This window comes from Acomys minous, assembly GCF_964271855.1.
Source record: "Acomys minous genome assembly, chromosome: 7".
NCBI lineage: Eukaryota > Metazoa > Chordata > Mammalia > Rodentia > Muridae > Acomys > Acomys minous.
In genome coordinates this window covers 10,551,051-10,575,202 of record NC_140488.1, presented here as the reverse complement: position 1 = coordinate 10,575,202, position 24,152 = coordinate 10,551,051, and the positions used below count along the sequence as shown (strand labels likewise).

Genomic DNA, 24,152 nt, shown 5'->3' with positions numbered 1-24,152 from the left:
GTTTTCTGAAAAGGGAAATGAATTTTCTCAGGTGGCATAGCTTTGTTGTAAATTCATATCCTCTATTCTTTTAATCAATGCTTTTCCACTTATGTAAGATATTATCATATTCCTATGAAATCTTGCAAGAGAAAGTATTTAAAAATGATTTTCATCACAAAAAAAAGTGAGACTGAAAGAGGCCAACTCTCTTAATTAACAAACTCAGTAGATGGCCAAAGGATGGATAAAACAGTTATAGTTCCAACGTGTGTTTTTGGAAGGTTTTTTTTGGGGGGGGCATCAGAGTTTAGAGAAAATATTCTACATTCTCCTTATTCTGTTAATATATTTGGTTTTGTTTTGTTTTGTTTGAAACCAAATTTCTCTGTGTAGTCTTGACTCTTTTGGAGTCACTTTGTAGACCAACTGGTCTCCAACTTACAGAGATCTGCCTGTCTCTGACTCCTCAAGTGCTGGTATTACAAGGATGCACTACTACAACCAGCTTCTGTTTATATCTATATCATTAATAGAAGAATCAGAATATTTTAAAAATTACCAATTGTATTCATGGGAAGAAGAAGGGATAATTTCTCCACTCTCCCTTGATAACAGAAAAGTGTCATCAGACGTCAGTTTGGGACAGCATTTGAGAATTATATGGGTTTTACCACCACAGCAAAGTAGAGATGACCCTCCCCTTAATGATTATATCTGTTGTGTATTTATCTCTCCTTATTTCATTTTTTCCTCCTTTCAGATAAAGTTCATAATTTATCCTTATGAACCTTCTATTTCTGAGCATATTTGGCTCAGTTTAACACCTAAGAAAGAAAATTATAAACCAACATTGTCACCAATGGAACAAGTTAGAAGCTTCCAAAACAGCTGGTGCTTACTTACCTCCGAAGTAGAAGGAAGGATTCTATTGCTGAAGACACCATATACTTTGTAAAAAGGATCCAGCGGTCCTAGAGCTGCATGGAACCTGAAAGCCTCCTCCATAAGGGCTAGCTTACATGGTACAAGAAGGCACCATGCAAGCTTCTGAAAGAGGAAAACAACCAATGGTTGTATCTAGTTAAAATGTCTATGAACCACAACAATGATCAGCACAGCATGATAACACTAAGGATACAGTAGGGGCATGTATGCCTTGATGGCAAACGAAAGCTCTCTAACTGGATGCAAGACTCATTCAACAAGAGAAAATTCATGCCTGGTACTGGAAAGCTAGCCAACTACCCTGAGCTAGTGAAGCCATGAGTCTCAGAGGAGAACCTACAACCACCTATTTATTAAACCAGCATAATCTCTAACTGCATTCAAACATAATATTAATCCTTCATCAAGAAAACTTCATTTTGTATCAGATAGCTGTCACTGCATAAAACTACAACTAATCAAAGCAGAGTTGCAGAACACAGTCCCAATGAATACATGCACAAAATAACTCCTGTACCTAAGGCTCAGAATAGGGGTGCAGAAACAGTCTAAGATCCATAAGGTTAGGGAATTTGCTATTAAATTATCTCCCTACAATGGCAGCAAAGACAACTATTAAAGTCTCACCAACATGACTGCCTAAACATGATCCTAACAGGGACAATAACAATAGACATACCAAAGTGGATGAAGGAAAGTCCATGAAGCCTTATTCCTACACAAAGAACAATGGACATTTAAGGAATACTGAGAGTGGAAAGAATACTATTGCACAAGGAAGAACACACCAAGTGGATATCCAAATACCAAATGGTCAGCTCTGAAAATGTATACATACAAGTAGTATTATGCAGATTGAGAAGGTTGCACTTATATATTTAGAATGTGTGTGTGTGTGTGTGTGTGTGTGTGTGTGTGCGTGTGTGTGTGAAAGAGAGAGTGTATGTGTGTTTAAAGAAGAGAGCAAGTAAGGAGAGGTATATGGAAAGGTTTGGAGGGAGGAAATTGAAGGAAGAAATGATGTGATTATATTATAATCTCAAAAAATAAAAAAGTGGAAAAATATAATTAGTCCTAGAAAGTGAGCATATATTTTATGAAGAATCTCCCTAAGGAAAATACTCAGAAGGTGTGGCTATATTTGATTCTATAAAGCATGATTTTCATTTAGACAAAATACCTGATCATAATTAATCTTTTCTTGTTCAGAACTTTCTAGTAGTTTGGGGAAAATAATGACACAGTTTTTTAATGTGCTTGTCTCATTAGTAGAAGAATTAATGAGGGAATTAAAAGATGCCTGTCATACAGGGTCATTTGATGTTTCATAGAAAATATCCAATAATTATTTGATTTTTCTTGATCCAGCTCATGAGAATTAAGAAATATTTTGGGATGCTAACAATAGTAAAGCACATGCCCATGTGAAAATTAAATTTCTAACATTAAAATCAATATCTAAGCATAGTTTTTTTCCAACTAGCAATAGAAACAGAAAATAACTAGATCTCAGTGTCATCATAAAAATGTTGGCTTAATAAACTTAAAAAATCTGCTTATGAGAAACATACTTTGGTCTGTGGTACATATTCAATTAATAAAGAAATGGGTGTTTAGCCATTGAAATAGATATAGCACATTTTAAAGGTTTTTAAGGTAATTTTGATTGTGTACACATAGAATGTGAATGCAGGTGGTTCCCATAGAGACAGGAAGGGTATTATCACATACCCAGGAGATGGAATTACAGGCAGTTGCTTATCACTCATTGTAGATGCTGAGAACCAAACTGGGGCCTTCTGTAAAGCGCAGTATGGGTTCTTAACTACTGAGCCTTCTCTCTATTTCACACACTTTTAAATGTACAAATTATTTTATCTATGATTAATTACATGTCAAATGCATTTTTAAGAAACTAAGTTCATCTTGCACTATATTGAAGAGATATGGAGAGAGTGGGCAGCCTTGACTTGTTCCTGATTTTAGAGGAATTTCCTTGAGTATCTCACCATTTACTTTGATTTTGGCTATTGGCTTGCTGTATATAGCCTTTATTATGTTGAGGAAAGTGCCTTGTATCCCCGATCTCTCTAAAACTTTAAACATGAATCGGTGTTGGATTTTATCAAATGCTTTTTCTGCATCTAAAGAGATGATCATGTGGTTTTTTATTTTTAGTTTGTTTATATGGTGGATTACATTGATGGATTTCCATATATTAAACCATCCCTGGAACAGTCATAGGGGAGGGGAGTAAGGGGAAAATGGGAGGGAGGGAAGAATGGGAAGATATAAGGGATGGGATAACCATTGAGATATAACAAGAATAAATTAATAAAAAAAATTTTTTTAAAAAAGAAAAGAAAATTTGCTGCAAAAAATTTAAAACAAAAAAGAAACTAAGTTTAGTACAAAAGTATTCAAATGCCAATACATGTTTTCTAAATTTGATGGCCCTCTTGAACTACATTTTATGCATTTTTAATCTTCTGAAACACTTACTTTAAAGCCCACCTAGAAGTCATATAAAACTGAAATCTCTCATGAATCAGTCGTCAGAGTTTGGCTGCATCTTGTTTAAAGTAAGCTAAAATCTTAATCTGAATCTTAAGTAAAAGGATTGATGAAACTTCTCCTTATAAATCTCTTAGTGATTTCTATATAAAATTAAGCTTTGAAAATCAATAATACATGCATGTTTTTAAAAGAGCTTCTTTTTTAATTTGATGAATATGTTGTGAACCTTAATAGTATATCAGCAAAGCCTATGATTTTATATTGCTTAAAACTGACAAAATTGAAGTTGAGAGATGGCTCAAATGTTATGAGGACTCAGCAGATCTTCTTCTATTGAGGCTAGAGAAGGCATGCAGTTGGGGGAAAGGAATCCAGAGGCAGGCAACAGAGTCAGAGACAACCTCTTCTCCTGCTGTTAAGGATCCATATGTGCAGAAAGCCTAGGTCCTTCCCATGCATGCTCTCTGATTGGTGCCTCAGTCTCTGCTTTAGTTGATTCTGTAGGTTTTCTTGTAGTGCCCTCAACCTCTCTGACTCTTTCAGCCTTCCTCTCTGTCTTCCATAAGATTCTCCAAGCTCCACCTACAGTTTGGTTGTGGGCCTCTACATCTGTTTCCATCAGCTGCTGTGTGAAGTTACTCAGTTGACAGTTATGCTAGTTTCGTGTCTGTAAGTATAGCAGAGCATTATTAATAGTGTCAGTTGCAGGCTCTCTATCTTTCATGGCATGGGACTCAAATTGGACCAGTCATTGGATGGCCATTATTGGGGCCAGTGAGATGTACTTTTTATAAAGCAGTAAATGTTGAGGAGCTATAAAAATAGTATGCTCACCACAAAGCTATTGTTTTTATTTTAACACTCAATAAAAGTTTTTTAAGTTAAATGAGGTACATATTAAAGCTCAAAATTGTTCTATAATAATTATTGGCTAGCATGTTTATTCCACATTCAATTTTATCTAATAATATACTTTATGCCTATGGATTTTTCTTTTTTAATTTAAATATATTTTAGAATTTTTATTCACTTTACATCCCAATCATAGCCCTATTTTATCTCCTCCCAGTCCCACCCTCCTTCCCTCTTCCCCTCAATCCCCTCTCCTATCAACTGACCAGAGTCTATCAAGTCTTATCAGAACTACCTGCATCCTCTTCCTCTGTGGCCTGGTAAGGTACTCTACCACGGGGAAGTGATAAAAGAGCAGACAACAGAGTCTATGGCAGAGACAGCCATAGGGGATCCATATGGAGACTGAACTGCCAATCAGCTACAAATAAGCAGGGGCTCAGGTCCTCTCCATGCATGATCCTTCATTGGTGCATCAGTTTCCATAGGCCCCCTTGGGCCCAGATTTGTTGGCTCTTGTTCTTCTTGTGGAACCCATGACCCCTCCAGGTACTTCTATCCCCGCAACTCTTCCATGAGACTCCCTGCTCTCTGCCCAAAGTTTGGGTGTGAGTCCCTGCTGGGTAGAGTCTTTCAGAGGACTTCTATGGTAGGCTCCTGTCCTGTTCCCTCTTTTCAACAACTTCCAGTATCTATTCTATTTGCCCTTCTGAATGAGAATTAAGCATCTTCCCTAGGGTCCTCCTTACTTTCTTTAGTTCTGTGCATTGTAGTGTGGATATCCTGTATTTTATAGCTAATATCCACTTATAAGTGAGTATATACCATGCATGTCCTTCTGGATCTGGGTTACTTCACTCAGGAGTGGTATAGCTGAGTCCTGAGAGATAGCACTGTCCCCAACTTTCTGAGAAATTTCAAGATAGATTTCCAAAGTGGTTGTCCAAGTTTGCACTCCCACCAGCAAAGGAGGAGTGTTCCCCTTTCTCCACATCCTTGCCAGCATGTGCTGTCACTTGAGTTTTTGATCTTAGCCATTCTGATGGGTGTAACATGGAATCTCAATCTTTTTCATTTGCATTTCCATGATGGCTAAGGACCTTTGGCATTTCTTTCAGTGCTTCTTGACCATTCCATATTCTTCTATTGAGAGACCAACACTTCATACTTATAGCTGTGTTTTAAACAAAGATGAATATCAAATGTGAATTTATTTTTAGATGTGGATATCAAAATAAATGTAGTTTGTTTGTTCAGGAGAGAGATGAAAATGGCAAGCCTGTAGTTGAGAAATAAGTATGCAGTTAGAAAACAGGGGTATTAGAGGATAAGGTTCCATAAGAGAATCAGAAATGTGAGACTACTTAATGGAGTGTCAGTGAAGCAAAAGAATAGAGGTGCACTGCCTGACGAGTGAAGAAAGTCTGAAGAAATCATTTTTTGACAAGCCAAATCCTTTGCAAAGGAATTTTGCCAGCAGATATCAAACTGTAAGAATTTGAGCACAAGTGAAGTGTGGAGAATAATCCTTCCATAAGTTTCTCTTTGAAATAGAATAAACAGGTTAGATGGGCCAAATAGTCTCAGCTTTTTACCACTGGCTGGAAGCCAGTTGCACTTCTCCTATGCTCACTAGCAGCATTACTCTGAGATAATGTTTTAAAAGGTAGTTTCCTAACTTTAAAAAAAATAATATCAGTACTTGGAGTTTTCTGAATCACAGTTAGATGCTCATTAGAACATCTTCAAATCACAAGCAAGGGCTCTCTCCAAGAGAACAGGTGGTAGACATTGAAATAAACCTTTGCAAAAGGGAGGAGACATCTGTTTGTCTAAGGCACAGGGGAATAAAGAGACAAAACAGACACAGAGACAAATACTGGTTCACATAAGTGAGAGAAAGGGAGCTGAAAGAACATTTTTCACAGAAGCTCAAGCTAGTAATGTGATAAAAGCAATGAAGGCAGATAAACTTTGGGAATCTGAAACACAGGAAGAATAACTGTCATGTGAACTCAGAATAGCAGGGCTGCCTGTTTAAATTTGACCTCTCCTTATTAGCACTTTATAAACTCCACGAACTCGATCAGACACTCAGTTACAATGCCACACATGCCAAGCTGCAGCCCTTTTCTGTTAGAAAGTAGAAACTCCCTGTCATGACAATACATTCCTCTACATTTCCTTCTGATTTTCTGCTGTCTTTCCCATCTCCCTTTATGCCCCCAATACCTTTCCTCAGTGGATGCCTTGAATCTGTAGATAAATACTAATGCATGCCAGGTTCTATCATCAGCCATCTTCTTTTTTTTTTTTTTTTTGGGTAGTCATGTCCTCCTACCACATATAGCAAAAGCTTTCTGTTCATAAATGTCAAATATCTATCTCAAGCTTCTCTCAAGGGATACACTTCTGTGCAGTGAAGGGAAACAAAGAGGCATTAAAACTTAGAACTGTTCCCATTTGCCTCCTCGGTTGTATAACTCATGTTATCAGTAAAATAGCTATAATTCTCCAAAAATATATATATCTATATACCCAGAAGATACATATCATTAGGAGCAGAACACATCATCAAATCTTTGCATAGGTGAACATGTCTTGAAGACAGGAATGACAATAAAATTAATTACACATCACTGTAGGAGGCTTGATTTTACTTTTGCTATCATGGGCTTTTGTTTGTTTCTCTGTGTTGCTAGGAAGCACTCTGAAAGGGCATGGGGAGAGGGTAAAGTCATTCAGAAAGAGGCTGGTAGAAATGGTTAAGGGCTTATGCACAAAGATACTGGCTATTGTTTTATAAATTATAGTGCATTGCTGCTGCCCAAGTATTTTTCATCTCCACAATCATGAGTCAAGCTCACTACCTACACAATGTCTTTGTTGATTGGGTTTGAGGTTGAGACTTTTGTGAAAATTAAATAAAGGGGACTTAGTTCAACAGCTGAAATGATGTTGCACAGAATCAAAACAGGAATATTATCCATCAGGAAAAGTAATTCCACAGGGACAGAATTGAAGTCTAGCGGTATGAGAGAATACATTATAATCCCCTTAAAAATTGATTAAGACATTTGTAAGACTTTCACTGCATGTGGTATATGATGTGAGACATTTCCATGTAAATTTCAGTGTGTCCCAGTTGATATTGTTTATACATTTGTTCAACTAACTGAAGGATATCCCTCCTTAGAAGACTGTTATGGACTATCAGCTATAGTATGGTCACAACTGACTTCAAGTTGCCCCTTCTCCAATGAACTAACCTGTTCCACTTGAAGTTTTCTATATTTCAGTAACTGACAAGTAGCACTATTTCTCCAGTTGCCCAAATTTCTCTTCCTCACACCTGTCCCACAATGTTCCATCAAGCACCATAGCTTACTGTTTCAACATCCAAGATAGCAGATATTGCCTCACTCTGTTGAGTTCCTTAGTATATGCAGTAGATAATATGTGAGCCCCATAAACAAGTAAGAAAGAACTTTGATAGATTGTAGTAATCCGAGGAAACAGGTAAGCAGGTTTCTAGCTTGGCAATCATCCTATTGGTAGCCCTTTGAACTAATTTGTACAAGTCCAGTACCAAACCACAGACAATTAACTTCTAAGAAGAAACTTTTTTGGGAAATCTGGGGGAACGTCCAGACTTTTAGTACTTTCCTGTTTTCCAGCTGATTGGTTATTCTATGTCTTTGTGCCAAGTGTATCATTTGTGGGTTTTTCTAGATCCGGAGTTCAGGAGTAGGTCACCCAAATACAGAAATGGAAGTTTTAAGCAAAATGGAGTTACTTTAGCCTATCAGGCTGTCCCAGCCAAAGCCTCACTAATCTTGTGGTTTCCACTCTTACTTTCTGACAGCCCTTACTCTACACAACAGACAAAGCAACAGAGTCAGATCATGTCACACTCCTATACCACAAATTTGTAAGGTAAAAGAAAGTCCAAATTCCTTATGTCCTTCATGACCTACCTGCTGCTGGCCTTCAACAGGGAAATCTCTCATTTGAATTTTCCATTTCAGTCTCCTCAAACAACTTTTATTTCCCAGACTACTTCAAGCTCTCCCTTTCATATCTTGAAATTTACAGAACATGAACTTATAGCCTAGTTGCCACTTCTTCCAGCAAGGATTCACTGACCATACCTCCAGCTCTCTGAGTTATGTAACTATCCTATAGGTCTTCTTGGTTATACCTCTGCCATATTACTTCCTGTGCTCGTTAAATTGTCCATCTCTCTCTGGTTAACAGCTATGTGGCCTTATAATTTAGTATAAAGCTGGCTTTACACAGTGTTAAAGAACTAGTTCCTATGTTAAATAATATGAATGAAACATTTTTGGCTTATGAAGTGTCTTATTTTTTTAATTTTTAAGATATTTTTATTTCTTCAATTTTTATTTTCAGGAGTAACAGAAATAAAAAATATAATTGAGTCCCATCATTATTGTCATTATGGAAATGGCTTTAAGGAAAAATTGCTTGCCACTTTTCAACTGGTCACAGTTGCAATTGAGAAAACAAACAAGCCCAGAGAATCTTAACAGTATGTTCAAGATATGGTATATCATACAACGTGCCTGTTCTCGGGGAGAATACATAGGACATAATTATGTGTACTTCTTGATCTCATCATACAAGACAAGCACAGAGCACTGCCCATGCCTCTGAGGATGTGCACCACATGCCTTGAAAACCTCCTTCAGGACAAGCAATTTTCCACCAGCCGTCAAGCATACCTGTAATACATGGTATCTGTTCCTTTGCATCTTGAGTACATCATCGTATGATGGTGAAGCGTGTCAGATAAAGATGTGAGTATTCTTGGGATCTGGAAGCATTCCCTTTGTGATGTCATAGATACTAAAGTAGGCAGCTCGGTAGATGATAATGCCCTGTACTGACACATTAAAGCCTTGGTACATGCCCTTAATCCCATCAGATTTTTAGGTCTTAACTAGGCAGTTGCCAAGGCCTTTGAATTCCCTTTCAGATCCATCTGTGCCCACATCAGCTGCTAGACAAGTGCCAGCAAAAATCAAGAGGGTACACAAAGCACAGGGATGTGGCACCAGCGGCACCATCTGAGGCCAGGTTCCCTGAAAAGTAGCACCCAAACTGGATCTTCTTGTCTTCACCACTCAGAAAGATTTGTTGTATTTATTTTTGAAGACAAAGTTGAGAGCCTAGGTGGGGAAGTATCTGATGACACGGGCCAAGTTACTATGCCAGAAAGACAGGACTCCCTGTTCCTTGGGGGAATGAACCACGAAGTTTATGATGTCCTTGCATTGCTTATCTGCCATGATTTGCTTGCTGGCATGCTGCACCTGTAGCAGCAGCTTGACCAGCTCGATGGGCACTACTGCTGTTTTGCAGATGGCTGTGGCCACTGCACCAGCCAAGAAGTCCTTGACAAAGGACACAGTGGCATCTGTCATGTTGAAAGAAAAAAGGAAGAGGCAGGCAACTGTGGGACAGGACTGACTTGACAACTGGCTTTGACTCCCGGACTGTGGGGCTGAAGTGTCTTCTTCAACTTCATTACCATGTAAGCAATATATTATCACCTTGAACCAAAAGTCCATGATATTTTTACATTTAAATTCAGCACAAAACATTTTCTGCATGTCAAGTTTTATTTAATTTAAGTAAGACCTATATAAAATATTTTAAAAGTCAAGTTTTGGACACCATGGAAGAAATTAAACATACAAATCTCTTTAAAGCAGTATAATAATAATAAGTGTCCCAAGAAAGGTCAGTTTGTTAGTTGTCCTTTGATGAATATAGGACATTCTGCTGTGTACAGCAGAATATTTTTACATTCATAAATGTTGTGCTAATGTCCCAGAAATACTTAATACTCTTAAGTGGATTAAACATGCCTCCTATGATCTGATTTATATGGTGAATGTGCCAAGCAAATCCTTTCTCTACAGGGAGACCAGATTGTAAACTTCAGCTGAACTCTGACAAAATTAACATATCTACCTACCTACCTAGTGGATTATAAATTAATAAAAATTTGCTTTAACCTCTTATTATATTTCCAGCCAATGTTTGCAGATACATTAAATGCATCAGATACACCCTGTAATCATATTTTCCTAAAGCACTTACTAGACACTTGTGTTAGGAAATGAGAAGTATATTAACTGTAAATGAAGAGTTGATTTGTTGACCTTTGACCTTGAGGTCCATTCCTTCTCATTCAGAAGCAAGAGGCATCTGGACAGAGCCACTGGATATGGAACCCGGGCCATCCACTGAATGTTTATCCACATAAGAGGCTTATCCGCAACAGGTGTTTGCTAAATCTTTTTAGATCAGAAGTTGGATCTGCTTCCTCCCTCAGCAAACCTTGGCCACCCTGTCCTTCCTTGACTCTCAATTTCACCAATCCTACCACCTCTTCCTCCTATTTTTTTCTCTCCCTTATGCCTTCGTGCATTTCTGCCTATACCTATTTGCAGCCCCATTAATTATTTTCCTGACATGCGTTCATCAAAATCGAACCTCTCTGTGAGTCTTCCTTTCCAAGCCTCACTTCACCTTCAAGTCCTGACCTTTACTCTACAAAAGACTCGTGTTTTCTCTGTGAATTCTTCACCCTCTACACACTAGTCACTGGTTAGATTGTAGTCTCAGTTGTGCTCCTTCAGTCCTTTACATGGTGGCCCTCACCTCACTGCTCCAGACTGTGACTGCATTTGGAGACAAGGTCTTTAATGAGGGAACTGAGGTAGAATGGGTGGGCACTGGTGCAGTGTAACTGCAGTCCCTATTACAGGGGGCAGATAAGACACAGTCATATACAGAGTGTGATCCTGTGAGTGCACTCACTGTAGACCGCCATCTACAAGCCAGGGAGAAAGATCTCAAGAAAGAACCAACCCTGGCAACATCTGGACCTTCAACTTCCACCTTTAAAAACTGAAAAAACAATATATTTTTCTGTTCAAATCACTGTACTTCAAGGCTTTCCTCTGATATCCCAAAGTCACATATCCTGTATTGTTCAGTGATGTTATATGTCAGGTACACTTCCAGGACCTACAAATAGAGATGACAATGAGCCAAACACGAGCCACTACCTCATGGACATTAGGCCATCCTCTCTCCAGGAAGTCAAATATGCAGGAGAGTGAATGAAGACTGGCTGTATGGAGAAAAGTGGAGCAGAGTAAGGTAGCCATTGAGGGCTCTACTGAGAGGATGCGCTTTTTGCTGAAACCTGAAGGACAGGAACTATCTTGTTCTGGATACACAGACTTACAGAAGTAAGCACCACCAAAGCACAGCTTCCTCTAGTATGTTTTAAGGTAGGGGTGGGAATCATGCAAGGCCTCCCAGGCCATCACAGGAGACTTTGACCATCAGTTTAAATGGCATGGAAAGAAACTGAAGGCTATGAATCAGGGAACACCATAATCTTTTCTATCTTCAAGTAACCCGTCAGACATATTTCCTAATGACAATGAGATGTCACACGTAGAAGTTAGGACACTTTAGGGAGGCTGCTGGAACAATCCAGGAGAAGCGTGACACTGACTTGTATCAAACAGTGGGAAGGAAATAAAATTCTAGATGGAATTTGATGGAAGAAATGTGAATATTAGATGACAGCATGAAATTTAATAAATACTTACAAACTGGAGTCAAGGAGGGTGCTCAGAGTATTAGTCAAAGAAACATGAATGATGGAGGTGGTTTAACTGAGATGAAGAAGACAGGGTAGAGCCGGTTACATAGAAAGGTCTAGAGTCCTGAGTCAATATCAAGGCTGGAAATGGGAATGAGCAATATTAAGCCACAGGACAGGCTCTTGGCAAGATTCTGTATGTGGCCCAAGAAAAGCACCCCCAGAACTAGGCCCTGAACAATCCTACATTTCAAGGCAGAATAGAGGGCAAGGAGGAAATGCAAAAGGTGAAAAAGGAGGATGGCCTGGCAAGAAGTGAAACCACCAGGCTATGGAGGAAACCAACAAATGGCAGCATGAAGAGTGGGGAAAGGGGGGCAACTGTAATCCCAATCCCTCCCTTGAGAGATTTATACAGGTGGTTGAGTTTAAGAATATCCTGGGCTTGGTAGGTAGATATTCAGCAGGGATGAGTATAGTCTAGTGATATGAGGAGAGAAAACTTGCAGTAGTCTCCTGGGAGACAGAAGGGTGGATGCTCTCTGGAACTTTGGCGTGATTGCAGGGCTGCATCAAGAACCCATCTGAGGATTAATGGCCCTTACTTTAATAAGAGAGTATTTACTCAGGGTGTCTGTGTGGGTTTCTGCAGCCACATTCAATTGCACAGGTGCAGACTCAGAGTTGGGGTTTTTCCAGATGAATACAAGGAAATGACACAGGACTGCCAAAAAGTATGTGTATTCAAGGAAAACATTCATACAACTATTTGTTGATTTCTGGCTGCATAAGGAAGGACCAAGCCATAATTTGGTAAGAGCCAGGATTTGGTGAACAGGACCCAGAATCTGTAGCTGGCTGTTGGAGAGCTGGATGCAAACTAGGAAGACCATAGAAGAAAGCAGCTGTGGTAGTGAGGGGAGAATATGCTGCCAAGTAGGACCACAAAGTCTGTGTCAACACAAAATCACCAGGAATGTGTACTGAGTCAACATAGAAGTTGCTCCAAAAATTGAAACATTCTCCATAGCTTCACATGAATTGTCCTATCCTCCATAGCTTATAATGATACTGGGTAAATACTCAACAGAACTACCTGTAATTCCATGTTTACTGAAGCAGTGTTTACAATAGCCAAGAAATGGAAAACCCATACACTTCTAATTGAATACCTACTGTGTGTAAAATCAGAGTATCTGCCTTCTTCCATTCTGGTTGAAAGATACAATGGCATCTGTAATCCTTATTGATATCACAGCCTTCAAATAAACTGGAAGACTTCATGTCATTGGAGGTATGGGGAGTTTCTACTTTTCCCCACTGCCTGGCTTTGGTATACCACCAACAAGCTCTGAGCTTCTCTTGACAAACACTAGTAGTAGAATAAGTAGGCTTAAAAGGCAAGGAAGCAGAAATTGTCGACTGCTGTTATTAGGTCAGCTTTTGCCTCCCCCAGTCCCTACTGTATAACTTTTCAACAATTTCTTCCACACATGTGGCCTATAGTGCTCCTTCAGAAGCCTTCATTGGAGGGAATAAGGCCTTGAGAGTCCAGGACTATCTGTGGAATGACCCAAGGCTGGAGGCGTGTCCTTCTAAAAGAAGGAAGAAATTTCCTTGGTGCTACTGGTTTGCCTGCTGTTCACAGAATGATCGTTATCCTTTTGCCCACCTGCTCTGTGGGAGGGTAAAGGATCCATCAGACTAGCACTTGCCAGATATAATACATAATGCACAGAAGCCTCCTGGCTTCATGATGACTATAGTATTCTCCTGCCTTCATCTGTATGTTGTACAGGACCAGGACATCTAAGGGAACTAGGACTCTGCACGCAACACCATCCCAGTGTGCCTAGTGACTTGGATGTGGGATTCTAGGAGGACCAAACTTCTGCAAGTATTGCTCTAGCCCAATGTTTTTCCCTACAAGCTTTCTTTCTCTGTCTCAGTGGCCCCTGTCATTCTCTCTGTATCTCTTTCTGTCTCTGTCTCTCCCTCTCCCTTTCCCCTCTCCCATGCCCAACCCCTCCCCTCCCCCTCCCTTTACCCCCTCTCTGTGTCTTTCTCTCTGTCTTTTTCAGACATGTTCATTTTCCGTCTAAGCCATAGGAACTCTCTGCTAGTTGGTACACACCTGTAGTCTCAGCATATCAGCAGTTGAGAGGCAGGAGGATAACAAATATTTCAAGACTGCCTTGGGTATAAATCACAGAATACAAAGAAAACCAAATGAACTTCTGATAGTCAAAAATGGCCACTTTAAGGGTGAGGAGCCTGGTGACAGACTTGAGATGTCCTGTACCAAGGTCAATCTCAGTGCCTTCTGGAAGCCCACAGCCTGTCCCTTCTGCTTGGAATTAGTCAGGTCAATCAAGGTATCTCACATATGAGCCTATTGAGCCTCCACTAAGGACAAATATGCTCACAATGCGGAGAACACAGCAATAGGCCAAAAACACTGAAGACTGTGCCTTCATGGCTGTCACAACAAGGAAGACAGATGACAAGTTGGTAAATAAGCCCAGTACAGATCAGATCCCATCAAATTAAAGATGACAACAATTCCATGGCCTACCAATTATGCTGAGCTGTCAGTGGAGCAGTGATGCAGTGCTTGCTTTTCTCCTCAGAAGACAACAGCCACTGAGTTTTGTCATCATATCTCTGTCCAGTTCTTTGCTTAAAAGTAAAGTACAGGCAGAAGAAAGCAAAGAACATGCACTTGTTCACATTTCTCGTTTCCTAAATCACTTTTGGACTCATATCTGTCTAAGTCCTGTCTGTAACCTGTATATATTTAGGAGTCTATTCTCCAAATGCTGATCCTTGCCCTGCAGATACAGCATTGTCACAGGAAACTCACCCTCACTTCAGAGCCTGATGCACAAACTGAGAATAGGAAGGTGTGAAGTCAGCGTAGCATACGTATTTCTTGGGCTCACTAACCTGTGATGATGCAGTGGTAACAGGCCTATGGGGAAGAGCTGAATGGAAAGGTGGCATGAGAGGCAATAGGGAAGACAGACATGAGCTCTCTGCTCTAAGTCTGACTTGGAAGTAGCATTTTAGCTCCATTTAAAAGATGGGAGAAGAATGGCTGTACATATTGTTTGGAGAATGTTCTAAGTGAGTGAACCACAATTGGAAATGGCCCTAGGGAAGTCTTAGTGACATGTTTGAGATACAAGAAATACTCTACTCTGGCAGCTAGGCAACCTCATATGACACTGCACACTGGTCACAAAGACAGTGTTCCTGTGACTCAAGTGTTGGAATAGACTGTGGTCCTCCCAGGGAAGCTATTTTGGAAGCTGTCACAGAACCTTTTCCCTCTTCCTCATTTAGGCAAGGCTACCATGAGGCAATTTCTGAGATGAATTTCTCATTCTACCAAGGGATGCCTCTTTACACCTTGTCCCTGCCATGGTCTAAATGCATGCACACTTCCAAAACCTATATGTGGTACTATTGAAGGTGAAGCCTTAAGAGACCCTGCCGTGGTCTAAATGTGTGCACACTTCCAAAACCTGCACGTGACAACCTAATACTCAATGTGGTACTATTGAAGGTGAAGCCTTAAGAGAATGGAGCCCCCAAGAACAGCGTCAGTGAGGCTTAAGGAAACCTGTTTGTCCTTTGGGCCATGTGAAGCCTACTCAGTAGGTTCCATCTATGAGAATCTGATCGCAGTGATATGTCACATTCGTGCTTCTTAGTCTCCAGAACTGTGAACGATATGTTTCATTACTCATTTGTTACCTGGTCTCAGGTACCTTGTCATAGCAACGTGAGCAAGCTTAGGTGCCTGCCTCTTTGTCTGAGAACACAGCTACAGGTGTGAGATTGTTTTGCTGCAGGATAGAAGTGATTCCTTAGCAACACAGCACACTTCCTTTTGTCTATGCATTGTTTGATCATTTGATCCCAGTTCTGGTGGAACTAAGGGCCTGGGATATAGATAAGAGCTCAGTGAGGCTAGAGCTGAGATTATCATAGAAAAGTGGCAGGTCAGTGCAATTAATCCCCTTCATCTGCTGTCCCTGCTGTAGACTTTTGATCTTTGCTCTAATGTCCTATATACAAGGTAGCATCACCCTCCACACTCTGCGTCTTTTCTCCAGAGCATTGACCACTTTGAGTTTTTTCTCCCTCATTCATATCAAGATTGTTAATTCCATGAGCACAGCAGCCTGTTTGTCTGTTTCAGCTTATGACTTTTTGCTTGCTTTCCTATCACATAGCATCAGACCTATATGTTTTGTAATAAACATTCACAAGTCTACCCAAATCAAGCTATTTAAATGCTTATGTATTATGCTTCCCCCTTTAATATTCAAAGTCAATTCAATACCATTTAATTAATTAATATGTTGTTGGTGGTGTATTCTTCCCCCCCTCCTTTTTTTTTGGTTTTTCAATACAAGATTTTTCTGTGTAGCCTTAGATGTCCTAGACTCACTTTGTAGGACACCTGGCCTCAAACTGACAGTGATCCACCTGCCTCTGCCTCCCGAGTGCTGGGATTAAAGGCCTGAGCCACCATGCCTGGCTGTAATCTTCTTGTGGACTGTCCAAATGCTGATTTTTCTACCCCACTGTCTGGCTTCAATCCAGACATTGCACTGTGATGTTTATTCTAAGTATCTCTTGTCTCAACTTTGTGTAAGTATGTCACCATTTTTTCTCTGTATTGCCAATAAAAGCCAACTGGCCAATGCTGAGCAAAACAGAGAACATGGTGGGACACCCTGGGGAGTGAGGGGTGGAGAAAGAGGAGGAAGGACAGGAGGGATGCACATGGAGAGGACCAGGAAACATCCGGAGCAATGAGCCAGACCTAGGATATGAGTAAAAAGCAAGTGTAACATGAAAAATCTGAATGGGAGGAAACTATACTAGCTTGGAGGTTTAGGATGGAGTAATTATTGCACAACATTGTGCTATAGGCTAATTAAATACATCCTAGACTCTCTGTGTTAAAGAGAAACCATTGATTTATTTAAAATATCTATCTTAAATATTAATAATCAGACAATACGTTAAATTATTATTTCTTTTTCTCTACTTTAAAAAGACACAAAGCTGCAGATAAAGCTTAGTAGAGTACTTCCCTAGCATGCAGAAAACCCTGAGCTCCATCTCTAGCACCCCACAAAGCAAGAATGGTAACACAAGCCTTTAATCTCGGCCCTATGGGGGAGAGACAGTAGGATCAGAAGTTCAGTGCTATCCTTGGCTACATAGAAATTTTAAGTTGAGCTAGGATACAAGAGACTATATGAAAACAAACACTATATAGCCACAAAGTACACATTATAAAAATATTTATATATGATTATATGAAGACCATGGTCAGCATCATTCAGTTGTCTGTAGCTCTTTGTCTAGGATTGGTGCCCAACAAGTTTTCCCCCTTCCATGTTAGCATGTACACATATATACATATATAATAAACATTTTTTAAAAAGAAGCCTCCAAATTGAGAGAGAGCAAGGGTGGTGCATGGGAAGGGTTAGAGGGAGGAAAGTGAAGAGGGAGTAATCTGGAAGAGGGTTTACAGAATATGAAGGAAGTATTGCACAATAGGAAGATTGTGCAACTAAATGGGAAAGCAGGAAGAGATTAGTGTAATAAATAAGAGCAGTGGTTTCTTTAAGTAAGTACAGCAAGATAGAAAAAGGATTTTTAAGGCAGGTACCATAATTTACAGAGTGACAGTCTTGGGCCTTTTCGTATGAGTTGCCCAATGACACCTTTAATGATTCTGGAGAATACTATACTAAGACACAAAACCACTCTGTCATTTTCACTCTGAAATTATGAAGAAAGAACCAGTATGACTTACTCTGGTCAGTGTAGAAAGAGTCTGGTGACATATCCATAATACAGGCTAAAATAAACCATACTTTGTCACTTAAATAGTAGAATAGCCACCTAAATAACTCACATGCATAACAGTTCATTTCTGACCAAAATTTGACATGTTAGCTACTATGAGAAAAGTGAGTGACTTCTGTTAATTATGACAGATTAATGTAATTTGAAATAAGCGACATGTTTAAAAGTATTCCATGCCAATGGATCATAACCTTCTATAGTAGACAGAAAGTGAGTTCTTACAAATTATCTATCTTGCTGGGTGTGGTGGCACATGCCTTTAACTCCAGCACTCAGGAGGCAGAGGCAGCTGAATGTAAACATGGTTTACAAAGCAAGTCTAGGACAGTCAAGGCTACATAGAGTGACCCTATCTCAAAAGAAATTTGTCCAAATCATGAAGCTAAAAACGGGGTCTCTGTTCTGACAAGTTCATTCTAAATCAAAGCAATTATCTGGGAGCTAGGTCCAGATTGCTGTATTATTGTGCACTTACATGATAAAACAGACATTTTATGAGATTTTGGGACTCAAAAGAGAAAGGTATGAGGGAAACCATTGGAGAACATTGTATTACTCAGTTTTCTAGAGTAGCAGTACTTATAGAATTAAATATATATATATATATATATATATATATATATATATATATATATATATATAGAGAGAGAGAGAGAGAGAGAGAGAGGGGGGGGGGGCTTAATACAATGGTTTTCACCTGTGGTCCAACTAGTACAACAATGGCTGGCTATGAATGGAAAGTCCAAGGACCCAGCAGTTGCTCAGTCCATGAGGCTCAATGCAAATATGGAAGTCATTGGGGGGTTTCAAAAAACTAAAATTATAACTACCATGTGATAGAATGTTTACTATTTCTGAGCATCTCTCTGAAGGATTCCAGCTTACTATAGAGAAACTTCCATACATGTTTGTTCCTGCACTACTCAGAAAAGCCAAGATATATAGAACCAGCATCTACAGATGACTAGATAAACTACCCAGTTCTCTGTCTCTGTCTCTGTGTGTGTGTGTGTGTGTGTGTGTGTGTGTGTGTGTGTGTGTGTGTGTGTGTCTCCCCTTTTCTAAGGATTCACTGTTAAAACTCCCTGTTTAATTCAGGAATCACTTCTCCTTATTACAGGAATTATGGATAAAACTAGCCACAAATGGTTAAACTTTCCAACTCACCCTTATTATCATTATACTTTTAGATATATTATTGACATTAAATAATACTTCTCTTTTTTGTTCTTTGTCTATTATTATTTATTTGGGAGAAACTAAATAGGAAGCAAAGCTAAGATTTTAAAGTTAATCTTAGACATGAGAAATTCAATCTTCATCAAATTCTTGATTATCTAGAAGTCATGTAGTTGATGTGTTGATTAAAACGTAGAAATCAATCTCATCTTAAGAGATGCATAACCAAAATGATAAGAACCAATCAATTATACCCAAATCAATTATAAACTGATCACAAAATTACTCTTCATGATCACAAATATTTACTGAAAAATATATATTCCTAAAAATTAAGACAAATTTCATAAATCTATTAAATTGGAAAGTGTCTCATCACCCCAGAGCCTTTGCTAGAGTTCAGTAGAATACTGTTAGAAGTTTTTTAAAGAAAATATTAGTCAGTCAAGAATTCTTCAACAGTCAACAGAACAGTTACTATTGGCTTTCTTAATATACATTTCCTCCACCCCATGACTGTTATTAAAAGAAAGCATTTTTAAAAGTTGGCCACATTACTACATAGCCAAGAAAACTACATTTCTAAGGCTTCATTATAGCTTAGAATGAAAATATGAATAATTTCAAAGTAATAAGATGTAAGTGGAAGATATACATCTAATATTATTTGATCCATCCGGAGGTAGGGGGGAAATGAAGATAAGAGACTTTTTCCTTCTTTCCTTTTCTGCTGCAGAGAATATGGGTACAATGGCCAGAGCTATCTTAGTTTCTGAGAGGATCTGATAAATGCAAATCAATCATACTTGAGATGCCTGTAATAAATTTCAACCTGTTGAAAGTAATGGCTTTCATATCTGTTAACATCCAAACAATCGTAGTTGATTCAAAAGATATCCTTGATCACACATTTAATTTCATTTAAACTAAGAATAAGAATGGGCTTTTGTATCTGAATACAGTCTAGTACCTTCCTGAAACTAGAAAACAAATGTTTAGTTGTCTTTGAGCCATTAGATAATTTTTTGTTAATTTTAACATTGTATTTTTATAGCTACGAGAATGATAAAACCAAATTAATACAAATGTTTGTACATAAAATGTTTTCATTATTTTCTTTAAAAGTGTTCAAATGTAAAGGTAAATATAAAAATGAATATATCTTATGTCTAGAATATAAGATTTTATATCTCTTTATAGATTCATTGTATTACTGAATAGTTTAAAATGATTTTGTATGAGTCAGCTCTAAGGTAAATTAATCTAATTTTTCTGTCAATGCTTATACATTCATGTTAATGCTGGAAGGCCCTTCCATAGAAGTATTATGTTCTTATTTTTAATATGCTAGAAACCCTGCCAGGAGGTAATGGAGCTTGCACCAATGCCAGTGAATGAATGGGAAAGCTGTGGCTTGGAATTTTTTAATTATTTAAAAAGAGCAATACTGCTGAGACTGTTACCAAGATAATCCAAAAATAATAATTTCTCCCTTTATAAAAGATGAAAATGCACAATGGAGGATATAGCATAAATTCTTAAGCATCAAAGATTATTTTAACTCTCTACACTGCACATTGAAATGAAAATGGTAAAGCAATGTTCTAACTTTGTATGTCAGTGACTTGTTCACTCAACCGCACATACCATGCACAGTGGGTTCTTATACAACAACAGCAATTTTTTAAAAAACTAAAAAAGGTAAAAGAGAAGATATATAATACAAGAGAAAAGAATTAGGTGACTGGGTTTATGCCAGTGAGTGATTTATTCAACCACACATATGATGTATAATGAGTTCTTATACTCAATTTTGAAGACTATTAATCCATGATTGTATGATCTCTTCAGCTTGGCTTCTGATGAGATCCTCATGGTATAAAATATCACAACTGAAGAAAAATGAGGAGAAGAACAACTGAAAGAGAGATATACAGAGCAATACAGATAAATTTTACAAGACAAGAAAGCAAAAAGCATGGAGAAACCAGTTTTATTCATTTTGAGATAACTTGCTTTCTCAAGAAATAAATCATCAGGGTCCTAAGAAAACTAAATTATTCCCTTCTGATGAGACTGTCCAACCAGTGGCAAATACATTCTATTAAAGTCTGTCAACACTTAACATCATAAAACTGAAGGTTAGGCTTCTAACACATGAACTCTTGTAAACAACTTCTAATAAACTTTATAATTTCTAATATTTACGATAACTCTTCACTATAAGCTGAGTTATCTTCAGCCTTCAGGTGGTAAAATTACTGTGTAAGTTTTCCACTGCTGCTATAACAAATCACAAATTTAGCAGCTTAAAAACACATCCATTCATAACCTAACAGCTTTGTAGATCAGAATCCTCCAAGATGCTGACAGGGCTGTGCTTCTTTTTGGAGAATCCATGTTTATACCATTGATGGTATTTTACTTCTTGTAGTTGTGAGTCTACAAGTCCATTTCCTTGCTGGCTATCACTCAGGAGCTTTTCTCAACTCCCTTCATCTTCCCACACCTGCAGCACCCTGCAGTAGTCTTTCATGATTTACATTTCTAACTTTGTTTTTTTAATTTTATTTTAATTTTATTAATTTATTCAGATTACAACTCAATTGTTATCCCATTACTTGTATCTTCCCATTCCTCCCTCCCTCCCACTTTCACCCTATTCCCCTAGGTCTATGACCTAGGGGGACCTCCTCCCCACTATATGGTCATAGGCTATCAAGTCTCATCTTGGTAGCCTGCTTATTCTTTCTTTGAGTGCCACCAGGGCTCCCCACCAAGGGGAGGTGGTCAAATCCAAATTTCTCTAATTTTCACTTCTGCCTTTTTTTCCCCTGCATTGTTCTGACTTCAGGTAGAGAAAATCTGTTTTGAAGGGCTTATTTGATTAAATTGAATCTACATGGGTAATCTTCACTACTTTGTGAACACAAGCTCTGTAGCCTCAATTATATGTGTATTTCACTCTGTCATAGAAGATAAAATATCCAGTTTCTGAGTATTAGGATTTGTGCATTTTTGAGGGGGAACATTATTGTGTCTAGCACATTACCCAGTATCACATATTTAGAAAGTAGCAGAGGCAGATGTGAACCAAGTAATTTGAGGCTATAAAACCCATGTCCTTACCATGAGTTCACCTTACTTTATTAATATGTTTAATTAGTTATGGCATATAATGATGGAAGAGCAGGGGTATAAAATATATTAAGCAAGGCATAAATGATATTTGTAAACAATGTCTGCTTCCAATTCTTAACATAATTTATACCTTTTTAATAAAGCACTCAAAATAATTAGTTTATGAAAATATCAATGTTATTTTACTCAACATTCTGAAAGAATTGTGATAGCATATATTAAATATACATATTATTTTACCAATAAATACAGATGAAAATTGCCTGAATCATTTTGCTAATTTATTCAAGACTAGGTAAGCTTATTCTTGGCAGAAATGAAAGCACTTAAAATACAAAACATTCTCTAAGATCCATTAACACAAGAAATGCTAGAATTTTAATACTCAGGCACACACTGCCACCAATTGTCAGAAATAGCACAGGCCCCACAGTATTTCCCAGAAGGGAGAAGGCTGACTCACTAAACCATACAGGAAGGGCTTATTTTTCTTTTACAGTGTGTTTTAATGGAGTCCTACACTTCTTTAGATCCAGATACCAGCAGAGCCCTTGTCAGAGTTACAGCAAGCAGGGTAAACAATAAAGTCATTAGAGATCATATTTTAGAGTTGAACCTGCCCATCATTAAGATCTGATAAAGACACAGATCACATTTAAATTAGATGCTCAAGAACTGTTTGCTTAGTATGTCACCACTACTTTATGGTATCCAGGGATTCATACATTTATTTGGCTAATCCTGACCAAACCAAGAGAGATAGATTAACACATCTCTTGTTCATTGCTCTCCAAGATGATCTAATTGAGAAATTCTAGAGCATATAAAGGTATAAGTAAGGAATGTGTATCCAAAGAATAAAGCATTAAGTACCACAAGTGAATAAATAATAATTAAAATCCACTTGAGAATATTTTTAAAAAGATTCAACATCATTAGTCATAGGAACATGCAAATCAAAACAACAAGATGCCAGTTCACACTCACCAAATGGCTATGATTTTTTTAAATAGAAAATAACAGAATATGGAAGAATTGGAACCCTCATGCATTAGTAGTGATGATATTTTAAAGTGGTTCAACTGTTTTTGAACATAGTTTGACAAAATGATCAGCCATGCTTGCAGATACCTATGGATGAGGAACCCATCAATGCAAATATATGTAAATATATGGCTATACATACACACACAAAAGAACTGAAAACATGTATTCAAGTACATATAAATCAACATAACTTGTATGTTAATAAATGCTCATAGCAACATTCCTCATAAAAACCAAAATGTAGGATAAAACTGAAATATCCCTCAGGTGATTACTAAAGTTGTTATAGTATAAACAACCATACAACAGAATATTATTCTACAATATACAAAATCTTCTAATAGTTTTAGTGTAGCTGGTTTTATGTTGAAGTCTTTGATCCACTTGACTTGAGTTTTGTGTACAGTGATAAATATGGATCTATTTGCATTCTTCTACATGCAGACATCCAGTTAGAGAGTACCAATTGTTGAAGATGTTTTCTTTTTCCCATTGTATGGTTTTGGCTTCTTTGTCAAAAATCAAGTGTCCATAGGTATGTGGGTTTATTTCTGGGTCTTCAATTCAGTTCAATGTGGTTTTTATTATTATTGCTGTATAGTACATCTTGAAATGAAGGAGGTTGGTTGATACCTCCAGAAGTTCTTTTAGGGTACAGAATTGTTTTAGCTATCCTGGGTGTTTTATTAAGTCTTGGAGAGATCAGGGATAAAAGCCATGTACCTATACACAATAAAGGCAATAGCTAACATCAAATTAAATGGAAAGAAACATAAAGTAGTTCTACTAAATTCAAGGACAAGACAAGGCTGCCAACTATCTCCTTATCTATTCAAAATAATACTGGAAGTTCTAGCTAGATCAATAAGGCAACTAAAGGAAATCAAGGGGATACAAACTGAAAAGGAAGAAATCAAACTATCACTATTTGCAGATAACA

At 38.0% G+C, this 24,152-nt stretch overlaps 1 pseudogene across 1 annotated transcript; it reads right to left on the bottom strand.

Moving 5' to 3' along the window:
* Positions 1-8,852: 8,852 nt before the first annotated feature.
* On the bottom strand, positions 8,853-9,747 carry LOC311601544 (ADP/ATP translocase 2-like; annotated as a pseudogene). The gene has a single exon. The product of its transcript is annotated as an ADP/ATP translocase 2-like (transcript).
* Between the last annotated feature and the right edge of the window lie 14,405 nt (positions 9,748-24,152).